This window comes from Emydura macquarii, unplaced genomic scaffold (genome assembly GCF_026122565.2).
Source record: "Emydura macquarii macquarii isolate MOO-44397 ecotype Brisbane River unplaced genomic scaffold, CSIRO-AGI_Emac_v2 contig_1253, whole genome shotgun sequence".
Taxonomy (NCBI): domain Eukaryota; kingdom Metazoa; phylum Chordata; order Testudines; family Chelidae; genus Emydura; species Emydura macquarii.
The window spans coordinates 58,862,669-58,878,204 of NW_027131390.1; the positions used below are offsets into that span (position 1 = coordinate 58,862,669).

The 15,536-nt window shown below is 41.2% G+C and overlaps 1 long non-coding RNA gene across 2 annotated transcripts; it reads right to left on the minus strand.

Moving 5' to 3' along the window:
• Positions 1-2,345: 2,345 nt before the first annotated feature.
• LOC137154111 (uncharacterized) lies at positions 2,346-14,541 on the minus strand. 2 transcript variants are annotated; one of them, XR_010920077.1, is made up of 3 exons: positions 14,174-14,541; positions 5,650-5,727; positions 5,254-5,343 (listed from the first exon to the last, which is right to left on the minus strand). It is a non-coding gene; the product is annotated as an uncharacterized lncRNA (long non-coding RNA). The 2 variants fall into 2 exon arrangements; XR_010920076.1 differs by lacking the exons at positions 5,254-5,343; positions 5,650-5,727 and adding an exon at positions 2,346-3,316.
• Positions 14,542-15,536: the final 995 nt, after the last annotated feature.

Below are 15,536 nucleotides of genomic sequence, written 5' to 3' on the forward strand. Positions count from 1 at the left end.
TCTCAAGTTTCAGATTGCACAAGTCATTCAGCTAGAGTCACACTGTTTATTGCATTGCTGCTAACAGCCCCCTTATGTTACCGCTGAATGTTGTAACAGAAACTCTGTTATATGCACAAGATGCTACATGTTTCAAAGTCAGGTGAGTAATACACTCTTGGTGCACTGAAGGATCTAGCAATGGCCTTGTGGTTAAAGCACACAATAGGAGCCAGGAGAAGGAAGTTCCATTTCCAACTCAGCCAGATAGGTGTGTGGTCCATGGGCAAATTCCTGAATGGCTCTATTTTTCATCTTCCTCCTGGGCATAACAAAAAGGGTAATACCACTGCCCTCTCAGGAGTATTGCAAGCTAAATCCATGAATATCCATAAAGCACTTTGAGATCCTCACATTGAAGGTACTATATAAATGCAAAATATTATGATTCATCAGCATAATTGCTGAGTGACAGATGATTCCCTACACAGTGTATTTACAATTCCTCCACTGTGTAACTTCACAGGGTTAGAAAAATATTGTGTGTACAGGATTCACTTAATAGGCTAAGTTCCAGAAGGGATTAATCTGTCCCTGACCTTTATTTTCAACACATTTGTCCTCTAGTTATGAACATAAGTAAAATGATTTTATGACACAAGGTATCAAGGAGTCATTAGCTCTGTGTTTGATCCCTTGTTTTAGTTTTTAACTTCTAGGACAGCTACAAAGCTACAGAGCCAGTTTTTAGCTATATTCCTTTCTGAAACAGGTTGCCTACAGAGGATCTCTCATTGGCTTGTCAGCAAATCACTTTGCGAATAATGAGCTGTCTAGACAGTCATTTACAAAGTATTAGAACTCTAATACTCTAAGTAATGGAGTATTATTACAGAATGGACTAATGAACAAATGCTTGGAGGTCTTGCTAAAATGCCAAGAAAGATGCAGGATAGCACATCTGAGGTAATTTCTTTAATTAAAAGCACACATTGTTAATGTTCAACGTTCCCCAAGTATGCTATATTTAAAATTGAAGTAGAAAAGTGTGCTGAGCTCTTCTGAAACCAGTGGCTAAGTTTTCCAAAAGCCAAATCCTGGATACCTCAATTTTTGGATGCCTGGTCTGAGGCACTTTAAAGAGGACTCAGTTTTCAATATGAGCTGAGCACCCATTCTCTGAAAGTCAGGCCATTTTAAGAGGTCTTAAGTTGCACCCCCAAAACTGAGCCATCCACCATTACAAGTTGCTTTTGGAAATCTTGGCCAGTGTGTTTAAAAGAATTAAAAGCTAAATTTATTCCTGAACCCAAGCTCTGTGGCACTTTTGCACATGCACATATGTTCAGCTCTTGATTCAGGTTAATAGCAGCCCTGGGGTCTGTCCTAACTTGCACCTGACTGCCAACAGCTCCTTTGTGCTGTTCCAGTGACTGGGAATTCCCTGGCCATGCCTCCCTCCCTCCCTAGCCGTGCCCTGGGGAACACAGTGTGCACAGCTCTCTCTTTTAGTGGTCATGTAGATAAAGAAACATTTCTCAGTTAGGTCAAAAGAAAACGACATTTGTTTAAGAGCTGTCATTCGCTCTTCATTCATGCTATTCACAATTTAAAAAAAAAGTCCATTGTCTCTGCCACAGAAAGCTCATTGAGAAGTCAGGAAACCATAAATGGAGCCAGAAGTAGTGTTAGGAGTTTGGGCAGCCCCATGCGCACACCCTGCCCCACGCACCCGCCGTATAGAACATCAGCAGTATTTCAGTAAGCTAGCACCTGAAAACTGCAACTTGTGGGGTGAAGTCCTAGCATCACTGCAGCCTGTAGGAATTTGCTATTGATGGTAGGGAAGCCAGGATTTCACCCATGGCAGCAAGGTGGGTGGGGGGGGGGGGGTTGAGAAAGAAAAGGGAAAAAGAGAGAGAGAGACTCCTGTAAGTTCTGTAGTGATTTTACTTTTTACAGAGAAAAATGCAAGAAGTGGCTTCTTCATCTAAAGCTTTAAGGCTACAAACCTGACCTCTCATTTTCAGGCACACAAATGTGAACATAATTTTTCCATAATTCCTAAATCAATAACATCTAATGTAACGTGCCTGCCGTTAATGCAAGAAATGTGTGCCCAGTTCAGAAGACAAAGGACTATGCAAAGGCGGTTATATGGGTAGAGTTAGACAGGGAATATTAATCCAATACATATAAATAAATCAACTGAGATCATAGGAACATCAGGGAGCCTATGGTGAGAAGAATCAATTGTTATTTAATCAAGCACTTATTCAGCTCCTAATGCATATCTGGAGATGAGAAGGGCTAACTTTTAAAAAGAGGCATGTTATCCCACATGCAGTGACTGCATGTGAGCTTGCAAAACACTACCAGACAGGAGCATGTGTGTTTCTATGTACAATGGAAGAGATCAGTGCCATTGAAAATATGGCATTTTGTATCTTCAGTTGGATATTTAATCAGATGCACAACTCCATGCTTCGGGTCGCTATCCAGCTCAAATTTGCATTCATTATTGCTAGCTCCTTGAGTCCTGGGATTCTTCTTCAGCTGACATTTGTCAGCCAACAACTAAATTTCAAGGGGTCACATAGTCCCAAAAGTACTTCTCTCCATGCAATTCAGCTCTTAAAGAGAGTTTATATAAGGAGATGGAGATTAATCAAAATGGAGCAATTGCTATCCCTTTATTCCAGGGCCACTAGCAGCTGGGGATTCCCTCCAATCGTCCAGTAAACATCTCCCAACAATAGCACACCCCCTCAGGATGTTACCACAGATGCATGTGAAAGATCTCTTCATTCAGCAAGGGAATTGATGAGTTTGGTCCTCCATCATCCTAAAACCACCAAAGCCCCACCCAGCAGTGCCACAACTGCTCCATATGACAGCACGGCCTAGGAATGGGAATGTGTACATATACCCAGTGTGGTAAAATCAGTTAGCCTGTCATTCTTTAAAAGATTACATGAAGGTGGGGCGGGGAAGGTTGTGCCCTTTATTTTGCTTGTTTATCAGGCATAAAGGTGGCCTGAAACATTTGGGGATTTGTTTTTGAATGGTCTTTGTACCTTAGAAGCACTGTGAATATCAGATCTTGCAGTTTCTGGAGATCTGTTAGGAGTAGGGTGAAGTGAATTGGAAACATTCAAGCCCTTATTTGAAGGGTGATACTTTTTAAAGATCAAACAGAGAGCTATTTCCCTTTAACACTTAATGAAAATGACAGTCAATCAGGTTTCAGTTTCCTTGTTACGTTGCAATAATCTGCTTACAGCTCCAGTTGTCCATAGCCTTCTCGAAAGATACAGGATACGCAAGACTTGAATATCTAGAGCAAAATACAACCGGGTGAAACATAGTGCTCATTTTTATTGTTTTGTTTAGGATAATAGTTTAAACCTAAAAGTATATTCCTTCCTGAAGAATGTTCTCTCTCTCTGAGCAGGCTAACAAGTGACTTTATTCGACAAGACCAAACTCCATACCGGATCAGTATTATGCTCTGGAGGTAGTAGGCGCACTTCAAGTCATTTAGTAGCCATTCCATGCACAAGGCTTTGAGTTTTATGTACTGTTCAACAAAAACGGGCTCATTGTGTTTAAACTAGCCAAGCTGTGTTATGAAATGGCTGCACACATCTGTGGTTTACTACAGTCTGTAATGTAGTAATTATGTCTTTACAGGAATGCCCTTTATCTTTCCTTGTTTGGCATGGATCATGCTCTTCTTTTAAGGGAGTAGTTTGCACTGACTTTGCTTTGAGAATCCCTTATGCAACTGAATAAAAACAAACGTTACTGTTGTTTAAACTACATCTGAATAAACAAATGGACCATGTTCCCTCATTCAGAAGCATGCAGACGATCACATAACCTACCTGCAGCACCTACAGCAGCTGTTTACAAGGAACAGCAATATTAGGAAAGTATTTAGTGCATATCTGGCTTCTTTCAATGCCGTTAGCAGCTCTCCATGAACCACCAGCAAATACACCATAGACTTCTGATGGCTCACAGATCACTGTCTGGGAACCACTGCAGTGGTATGGTGATCTAAAATTAACTCGAGTGTAGCAAAGCAGACTCCTTAGATCTAAAAGATAGTCTTGTTTGGAGGGACACAGCCATGCAGTAGAGCAGCAGATAGTAGCACAAAGCACAGTTAGCTATTGCCCTCCAGCACCTGCCAGTGCAGAGATAAGGACCTAACTAGGAAAGCACATATTGTATATGGGATGCTTCCACCTTCCCTCCTCAGGTTACACCACAGTGTCACGCTGTGACCCATTGTTAAGTTGAGTGAAGAGGGGCAATGACAGGTCACAGTAGCAGAGGGGTGTCTGTGAGTGTTTGTGCACACAGCTCTCTAGTGTGAGGTCATAACCACATAGAGCCAGGCCTCAAGTAGTAACCAGAGAACTCCCTGACTGAGTGCCTCTTTTTGCTAAATTCCCCTGCAACACATCCTGGCCTTCTCTGGTAACTGTGGAGGACCAGGAACTCTATAGTCACTCAAACTCAAGCACCGACCACACTGCTGGACTGGTTGAGAACAAGGCGAGTGCAGATTGGACAACACCATTAACATGAAGAGCACTGAGTAATGAAAACTACGAGTTTGGTTATGGTGAAGCTGGCTTGCCCCTTCTCTCTCCTGTCTGGTCAGCCTCAGTCCACATCTGGAACACAAATTAGAATTTGTTTACAGAGGAAGGCAAGAAAAAAAGAGCGACTCTGTTCTTTATACTGGAGCAAGCACCAGCAATACCAAGCAGTTTGCCTTTCTTATGGGCAAAAAGGTGAGGTCTAAGGGGAAAAAATGAAGTGTTGGAATAGTCTGTTTCGGCTGAGTGAGAAGTTAAACGTGGCACAAACAGAGTAATTCACCCACAAATTCTAAATGTACTGAGGAAATATAAGCATGTCAACATTCTGATTTGTAATAGAATTAACCTCATTACTGCAAATGCAAAATGCATTTAAAAAGAAAGCCTTTGAAATAGAAAAGATAAAGAAAGGATTTGTTATGCTGTGCTCCTTGTAGCTGACAGGCACTGAGAACAAAGAGGTTAGGGGGTCTACATGTTGTGAAAGTCTGCCACTCACTGATATTTTGGTACATAACCGATCATTATGGGTGACAGCAGAGAAAGATTCAAACGGTGCACTGCTAGCAAGAGAACAAGACTTTTGGTTCTGCATTTTGAATGGCCATCAAAATACTGGGGCTCAATTGTTTTTGTTTTAAAGAAAATTATTTCAAACACCACTGCCATGCTTGATTTGCAAATGAAAGTCACGTCTCTTCTTTTCCAGGGGTCCCATGCCCACATAAAGAAACTGAGGATTCTGGCTCTAGAAAAAAGAAATGCAAGAAGGGAAATGCCAGTGGTTTCTACTGTAAAATACATCACATTTCTCAGCAACCTTTATTAAGTCTAAAGCCACTGTGAGAACATACTATTTACATTATAAGCATGGGACAACATGTTTATTTCTTCCCAAGACAAAGGGATTTCTGAATACTATTTCAACCATTTGTGCTGTTTAAGGGAATCAAGGCCTAAGGAGCCCAGCACGGATGTCAGAACTGGGGAATGTCTGTGCACTGAAAAGGTGGGACCATCCCATGTGAATGTAATCCATAAATAGTGAGATTACCTCTGAGTGCAAGTGATGAGAAAAGAGGCACTAATTGCTTCCTACAAAGCGGCAGCCTGGTACTGTCATTTTGCTGATCTGGATAGTGAGGTGAAAGATAAGACATTCTCTTTCTGTTGTGAAAACCCAACAGACTTTCATGACTGATTGCAATGAATACATTTCATAGGGTATGAGCAGGCAAGGTGCAGATTAATTTGGCAGTGTTGTAGTGTGCTAATTGACTTTACAGCACTGCATAGCTGGACAGGTTTTTGTTTTCTTAAAGAAACAAACAAACAAAAAAAAAAAAAAAAACAGCTATAGAGGAGATTTCCAAAAGGAATAAATGAGAGTTAAATACCCAATACCCACTGATTTCCAGTGCAAATTGTGTACCTAAGCCAAAAGTAGCAGGAATTTTAGGTTTTTTCCATGAGTTTCAATGGCGATATTTCTACCGGTATAAGAAGGCTCCCAAAACTTGACAGTTCCTACACTCCTGTAACTAACACCACATCACATTAAATTAACCAGGGATATCATTTGAATCTATTACTCATTTTAGATATAGAATGCTCTCTCTTGGCCACTGTTGAGGCAGCTAACTGTGCACCACAGAACCAAAGGTCCACTTGACCCAGCGCTTCCATGGTTCTCTCCAGCAAACTTATTTCATGTCAACACGTGTTCCTAGTCTCCCATTCCATACTGCATCACTTTCTACATCCTGGTTCACAGGTGTTTACAAAAAGTTGCTCTAATCTGATTTTCTTAATGAGAAAAAAGTTGACAATATGTTACCATGGGTGGCTCAGTGAAATGCTCTGTGATTAGACTATCTTAAATACATTAGTAAAGAGTTACACAGAGCTACAAAGATGGATGTGTGGAAAGACTTAGGCCAGCATTATTCAAAAACCATGGATGACTTGAAGCTATTATTACATTATATATTGCTATTATTACCAGAATTGCTAGGAGCCTTTGCTCAAGACCAGGACCCCATTGTGCCCGGCACTGAACATACACAGAACAAAAAGCTAGGCACCTAATCCACATTTAAGCAGCAGCAGCATTTGTCCTGGTTTTGTCTCTGATCCAGGAAAGTGCTTAAGCATGTGTTAAAATCCACCCCTTTTCAAGACAGCTCTTAAGCATGTGTTCACGTATGTGCTTACGTTACATTGACATTTAAATAGTGAAGTGCTTTTCTGATTAGAGAATCTGGTCTTTTCAGAGATTCTAAGAACCCATCATTCATACTGAATGAATGTAAATCAAATATATCTAACTGATTGGGAACTGTGGACGCTCAGCACCTTTGAAAATCAGGGCATACATCGAGGTGCCTAAATGTGGATTTAGATGTCTAGCTTTAGACACCCCCCATTTTATCTTATAGATCCTGATCCAGCAAAGCACTTGCACATGCTTAAATGGTTGAACAGGGATGAAGTTGCTCACTTACACAAAGTTACTGACATGCTTAAGTGCTCTGCTGCCCTGTGGCCATAAAGTTTGAAATGTGTGTTAAAGCTGGTGTTGAGAGCAAGGACAACGCTCCATGCTGCTGTCCCTACTTTTTACCTTAGTTCGTCACTCTTCTCTGTGCCGTGTGCATCACTTGAAGGAGCTGACGGAGGGGTGTAGATTAAAGGCATCCCAGCAGGACAGGCCCCTCAGGCATTAGGTAACTACTGTACCAAAAGTACGGATTAGGGATTTTAGCCTGCAAAGCAACAGCACCATAGGAACAAAGGAAAACCATCCAGACCCCATAAACAGCAGCCTTGCACAAGGTATTTGTCCTTTATGAACAAATCCTCCAGCATTTAATAGAATAGGGTTTCGATACAATTCAATATAATTCAATTATATCCCTGCTACAGAATGTTGCAGAGTGGTAAAAAAGAACTCCACGGAAAGAATTTTATTCACAATTAGATTTCCTTAATTTTTAGAGTAATTCCTATCAAACACCACTGGTTTCTTTCCTGTTATATTTTATAGGAATATTCCTCAAGCGATGGAAAATTCCCCTCCCACAACAGCCCCCAGATGCTCACTTCCCTCCTACGCCAAGCAGTGAACCAGAGAGTCTGGCCCATCCTTAGTAAAGGCCAAGTCTACCAGGCCCCTGCAGCCACATTTTGTTGTTTCACATTTACACCCACTTGTCTCGTGTCCCCAAAAACATTATCAATCTCAGACTAAGGTAATTTGGACATAACTGCCTTTGAAACTTTTGCCCTTCAGAAGACTGGAAAAAGACTGGATCTCTGCAATATTGTTTGGTCTTCTGTTAGTTAGGTTTATTGGGGTGTCTTCATCTTAACTCGCATCTGTTGAGCCATCTCCATTGCATACCAGATGTGCGAACAATGGCACACTGATCCATAGCATAGTTTGAAATTGTTGGCTTTTGCTTTTCTATTCAAAATTCATTAAGAAAAAGATGCAGTGATGACAAAAGCTTCACAAAAGCTTTTATAGAGATAGCATTGGTGGCTGCAAATTTTATCTGGGTTGCAATGACTTTATCTATCTTTAATATAGGCCATCCTGATGCCCTTACTTTGCCAGTCTGTCCATTGAAGTTATAGCTGTTGCACCATTGGCAGTAGTTCCCTATAGACAGCAAATTCTTTAATAAAATAAAAAAAAAAAAAAAAAAGCCACCAGACATCCTGCCTGGATTATTTATATCATCCTGCAGATCGAGTTTCCCCAACAGATTTACTACAAATGATTATCAATAATGTTTCAGTATGAATGACCTCAAGCATCAACTATAGTATCTTCTGAACAATTTCCTTAACAGAACGTGGTAAATTCTTCTGCTAAGTTCAGGGCTGTGTTACAAATACACTCGTGATGCTAAAAACATGTTCAGTTTCACATCTTGCTACCACAGGTTCATATTCCAAGCAAACCTGCTGTGTTCTACCTGGCTGAGAGGGTTCCAAAAATGCTTAACTAGCCAAAGTCTGGCAGCCCTACTTCAGCTAAGACTCTTAGATAAATCACATACATTCATTATAATTTTGTATTTCAGGTGCCTATGGTCACCAGAATTGGGATTCCTTAAAAGAAACTAAGAGTAAAATGATAGCAGTAAAATAGCATAGCTATAAATATAGCCAAGAACTTGGGAAGCAGAAGAGACACCTACATTTCACCAAATAAATATAAAACCTTAAAAATAAATATTCTCACTAAAAATGTATTTATCTGCATTGTGATAGTGCCTAGAAGCCCCACATATGGACCAGGACCCCATTGTGCTAGGTGCTGTACAAACACAGACCAAAAAGACAGAACCTGCTCCAAAGAGTTAATCTAAGTATAAGACATGAGACAGAAAGATAGATGGGGAGCAAAAAGAAACAATGAGGCAATACTGATCAGCATGATGGGTAGTTCTCAGCCAACCAGTTGCCTAACCATTGTTAAATTTATTATATAAATACATACCCTACTCCCATTTCTTAAGAGGGATGCAATCTGTTTAGCCTCCAAAATGTACAGTACAATGAAAGCAAGTCCCAAACACTGGATGATTTTTTTTAATCTACATTGTTGGTTTAAAAATCTAAAAACTATTATAATACATACAACTATTGCTTTCTTTCACAACAGCCTACCAGTAATTTAGTTAAAATATATATGGGCACCACGGATGGGATTTAAAAAGACTTATGCTTATTGATTTTAAAACATAAACAAGATAATCACCATCAAAATGGAAAAGTAATACAAAGAGTGGCCAGAAAAATACTTACAGATGATTGGCCTAGCTTAAACCTGGTACAGTTCAGTATGAAAAGCCTCAACATGCATAGGATTAAATTCTTTCGAGGAAGATAAAGTTGGCCATCTCTTACCATCTGTTTTTAAATGACAAATTGCAAGAAAATCTTTATAGAAATATAGTCGTTCATTAGCCAAATTTTACAATGTACTGAGCACCTCAACTGACACTCAGGACACTGAGTTGTGTCTCATAGGATCATGGTCTCCTATTTTAATAAAGTAATTCTTCTCCCCCACAACCATGACTTTTGATTCCCTATGTACTGCCCACCACAAGACAGAGAAATCTACCACCATAATAGCAGCACACAGCGTAAAGGTTGCCGCTCTGAAACTCAGATGTCTGGGTTGGAGATATTTTTTTCTACTGGCAGCATCTTGCTTCTTTAAATGCTCCACAGGCATGACTACTCCTATCAGGGGTGTCAAACATGCGGGTTTACTACATGCTTGTGTTACTGTGGGATTGGCTTGTTCATCAGAAATCCAGTTTAATTGCACTCAATACTGGGCTGAGAACCAATTCCCTGTGCAAATTCCTCAGAAGATGCATGGACCCTTTTATAGTGTTTATTTAAAAAAAAAAAAAAAAAAAAAGTGTCTCATGATTAATCTAGAAAGCATTTAAATAGTTTGAACATAGCTTGCCTCAAGACTTGGCCCCCACATGACTGTAATGCAGTGTCATAACTATAGTTGGAATTTCTCTCTTACCATGTGATTTTTAATTATGGATTCAATAATAATGAGACGGTACCTGGTGTACCATGAAAATTATGACTCACAAAAACCAAGAACGTTTTAACCTTCCAGGGAAAATGCAGTACCTACATACTTGGTATTAATCTTCACATAGTGATTAAAGACTTTGCCCTGTAACTTTAATTATAGCACTGCTCTTGGAAATGAGAAATTGGACAGCAGTGGTGGCACGGAGAAGTCTGGTGCTGAAGTGCTGCATCACTTTTGATAGAATAAGAACATAAGTTCTGTTTACGAAAACTATATTACAGTGCAAGGCAAAAATGTAGCTGGGCTCATTCCTTTTCTAAAATGAGAGTTCGAGTGTTTATTAGAAGTCCATTAAAAGTTGTTTTAGAAAACTTAGTCCCACGCTTTCAGAGGGCCGAGTGCAAAGTAAATTTGGTAGCGGCCACAGGTTGCACTCTGCAGCCTGCATAGCATATGGGGAAGAAGGGACGGGGAACTACGACAACTTTAGAAGAGAGGATAGGGACTGAGGAGATGAGGAAGGATTTAAGCATTAGAGTGGGAGGGGATTGATTGGTTCAGGGTACGTGTCACTAGGTGATTGGGGAGCCGGATTCTTTAGAAGGGTGGGGTGGGAGGTCATGGTGAGCAGCCAGGCTGGCATGATCCTAGCTAGGTCTTGAGACGGGGCTGCCAAGAGAGGAGTCTCCCCAAAAGAACAGGGTCAACACCACACTGGCACAGGCTAGTGGTTGTACTGACCAATACAAGTCCTGCTACAAGGTAATTAATTGGTACCCCTCTGGCCCTGCAGAAAACCGATTCTCTCCCACCAGCTTCGAAACCCGAAGACACAGTATTCAGGACAGCTGTGCTTTTCTGAGAGTCTCACCAACAACTACTAGTAATAAAAAGGGAACAATCTTTTTTCCATAACGACTTGAAAAGGGCCATTTCCATATGACTGACTGCAACACGACATCTCTTCTACACAAATATGCAAGTTCCACTGGGGCAGCCCATGATATATACAGCTCCACACCAACTTGCCCTGGGCAGTGTATACAGGATTAGAAATGGGGGCTGGGGACTGGGGAAAAGAGCAATTACATTTAAAGATCCTTCTGAGGCCATATATCTTCTGGTCCCATTGACTTCAGTCAGAAAGAATATTCAGCCCCTCATGGCTCAGGAAAACTACAGTCACATAATCCTTTCAGAGCCTGTCTGAGATTTTGGGGGATGGTTCCTGTTGACTTGGAGGGCCACAAAATGTATATTGCATTACACTGAGGTGCAGCTGACACCCATTAGAAAGTCACTTGTTTCTGCAGTGAGCTACATTGAGTTTACAGAGTCTTTCACAAGTTATTCTGGCTTTTCCCAGACTATGAACTCCGCTTTGGGTGGGATTATCGCGTAACATCTCAACAGTAGAAATTCAGTATGGCATCGTGCCAAATGAAGGACAGTTTTAGAGCAAGTTAGCATGATTTCCTGCGCCCGGCGGTATTCAAACCCAACGGAATATGTGGTGAATAGCTCTTCCATGGGCATCAAAGGGAATAAGTGAGGGATGAAGACTAAGTCAGTCGTCTGTTTAGTCCCACGGAAAAGCCAGTTCGCTCATGGTGCTGTGCTGCAAGAGTTAGTTTTGCCAGACATTTTTAAGGCTCAAATGCGTACTCCACACCCATGCAGCAGTCACCATACAAAGGGAAAAGAGCTAGGGTGGGGACTATAGCCAGTTAGCTCACAAGCTACAAGGACCCAGTCATCAAGCCCCCTACATGACAGCAGCATGGCTGTGGGTCCTAGAGTCACACTGATATTGCATAGCTGCTTTGCTCTCTGACTCCGGCGGAGAGAAGAAGAGCATTCCATGTACCTGACTGATGAGAATTTTGCCCTATTTATGGTAAAAACAAAGATTTTGAGAGCCAGAACTGTAGAGAATAATGCAGCAAAGGAGATCTATCTAACTATGCCCCTATACCGCATTCATTGCCACAACATCCAAGTGCCTGAGAAATCAGGAAACTAGAAAGCATGTGTGACAGGGGAATAATGTAACACAGGGCTATAGTTTTCTCTTTGGGCTTTTAAAAAGGACATGCACATTGTTCATCCCACACATGGGGATGAACAGTTCTTAAATGGGAGATAAAACCAGTCAATTTTTAAATCAGGAACTCAAGGATGACAAGTAGTATGAACCTACATTATAGGCTCCCCTCTATAACAGAGTATATGTGTACATGGTATGTACACAAATATGATGGGAAAATACACGACTTGCCAATGCTGTATGGAAATGCTAAGGATGGTCATGTTACCCAGCAAATGTTATGTTGGGTTCTCTTTTTCAAGTTTAATACTGACAAATAAAAAAAAAAAACATGTGCTCTGTCCAGTTTTCATCACACACACAAAAACAGTACAACATTCGATTGCTTTTTATAGTGTTCAACATTTGGAAGGACACCAGTAGTTTGTGCTCTAAATTTTAGCTTTTATTTTTTTAAAGCAGGTTTCATACAAACTATGTTTATAAAAATGCTTTGATATTTTTAGTTTTAATTTCAGTAAAAGATCATTTTCTGGATTTTAAAAATCTACAGGGGTTTACAGTTATAGCCTGGGGCTAGAAAACCTAAATGTAAAATGAACTAGAAACTGGGCAGTCTACGGGCCTGGTCCAATGGCAGTCTTTCCACTGATTTCAATAGCAGTTGCAGTAGGCCATAGATGCATTGTCAAAGCGGAGAAAACTGCAAAAAGTAAATAAACCACAAGATGCAAAGAACACATGGGGTTTATTTTAAGTCTTTCCATTTCAATAATCAGAGATGTTAGCATCGCAAGGAGGTCTTTACATTCTGAAATCATAACAAAAACCACTCTAGTCTGCCTGTAGCTCTTCCCAAGGTCACTCAGACCCAACCCTTTCTGCCTCTCTCTCTCAAGGCTGTTTTAAAAATAATTTTCCATATTTCTTCCCTAAAGGGCTAGCCACTTCTATTGTGTTAACCCTATGAAATGGGGGTTTTGATTGCCTCCTGTCAGTTATGTACTTCTCTCTTTCTCTCCTCCCAGCCATCCCTTCCCTGAGCATTTAGGACATCAGACAGACTGCTTCAGACACCCTTCACTAAGCAGTAGCTGAATTCCCTCCAAAAAGTTGAATAATTAGTCTGCTGGAAGGTAGAACATGCACACAGTTCACTTCTTCGGGATTTCTACGCAGAGTGTGTGGCAGACACTCTGAGCCCCTTTATTTCATAACCATATATAAGTCATTAAAAAGAGATTGGTTAGCAAAAGAGGAAGTTTGCTTTCCTACCAATCCCTATCACCACTTCTGCTGATTTATGAGGGAGCTTTAATATGGACAAATATATCTACTTGGAGAAATCAAATAAAGAATAACTGTGTAAGTATTAAAATCCATGCTCTCAAGACCCAGCCCTGCAAAGGGTTGACCATTCAAATTCCATTGGCCTCAATAGAAGTTGAAGGCATTCAATGCTTTACAGGACACAGCCCAAATAGAGGTGGAGGAGAAGACAAGAGAAGAAGCAATGCTGTTGGCTAGCTGAAGGCAGATTGGCACGTGCCCTCCCTTGGAACACATGGAATGATGCCAATTATGGTGCCTGAAAAGCAAGAAGTTTGCTCTTCTGAACTATCTTTAAAGCAGAAAGAAACAGCCTGGGCAAGGATGTTTTTGCAATATCCCTAGAGAGAGATGAATTCCAGAGGCTGACAATTCAAAACCTGCTGTTTTGCACTACAGCTCTGGTGTACAATTTACAAAGTGCCAAACATATGAAAGTGAAAGGATTTCCCATCACTAGGTGTTAAAAACATGCACACACTTCGTTAGTTTGACTGAGAACATAGACAGGCTGAGTTCTTTAGTTTAATTTAATTTTATACACCTGGCAATGCTCCCCCCTCCCTTTTTTTTAAAAGCAATTAAAGCCTCTGTTACAGAATGCACTCACTGCTAGCTCACCTCCTCCTGGCAGCTCTACCAGGTGCTGCGCTCGCCTCTGGCAGTCTCTCCACCCTGCAGCCCCTAACTCCAGCCAGGTCACTATGGGCCTCTCCTTCCCAGGCAGTTCACTCTCCATTGCCTGGTCTCTGCCACTTCCCCAGAGACCAAGAGGGGAACGCAGACTCACCCTCTACTCCAGGCTCCATCTCACATGCCTTCTCTTTAGCAGCCAAGGTGCACAACATCCCATGCCTTGCTGCTTTTCCCCTAAGCCTGTCCAGCTCTCCCCCACTCTCTGGGATTGCCAGCCCAAACTCACTGCTGCCAGGAGATAAGTGTAGGGTTCTTACTGCTATAGCCCCAAACACACCAACCTTCTCCTAAGGAGTGACTGTAAACTACTACCATGCAGGTGCCTACTGCCCTCAGCTTTATATAGGCCCCTCCTGTTCCCATCCAGCTGAGCCTCATCTAATTAATCCCTGCTCCTTGACTGCTCCTCCAGGTGCACCCTCAGTAGTAAATTGGCCTACCTAACCACCTTAACCCCCTGAGGCCTTGTGTGGGGTGGACACCGCATCACATCCTCCCATATGGGTCCCAGGTAGAGCTGGGCAAACACTGCCATACATTATTTCCATACCCTCATTTACACTCTTTTAAAGCTTGTACTTTGGCAACATTTATGCAGCCATTGACCTGAGTGAAATTCATCCTCCTGCAGAGGCCCAGCACATAGCCTATGCATCAATTAAGACCTCCATTTTCCACCTGTGGAGTGTTCTAGTGTAAGATTTTTGCCTGAAACGTTCATTGAAACAGTGAACATTAAACAAACATTGCAGATTTGTTGCTGAATGCAAAATTTAAATTCATAGTCACAAGTATTCACATGGGCAACAGTAATTGTCACTGTTCACACATTCTCACCTCCTAATCAATGGTTGTGAATAGGCCTCAACTACTCTCACTGAATGGACTTTGCGTTTATCTACCTTCCCCATTGTTGTTACTTACCCTGGGATATGTATATATATATGCCTCCTATGTGATTTCTATTCCTTACATCTGACGAAGTGGGTTACAGCCCATGAAAGCTTATGCCTACAGAAATTAAATTTGTTAGTCTTTAAAGTGCTACAGGACTCTCGTTGTTTTTGCTGTATACAGACTAACACAGCTACCACTCTGGAACAGATTATGAGAGACACTTATCAATCAAAGAGAAACTGATCAAGTGACATCTGCATCCAGACAGAACAGTTTGACTTAAATATTGACTATTCAAAGCAATATGCACTGCTAACCATTTTCAAGCAATCCAGAGGCTAACATAGTTTTGCATTTTAATAGTTTTAAACAGAAATCATGATCTGTTCAC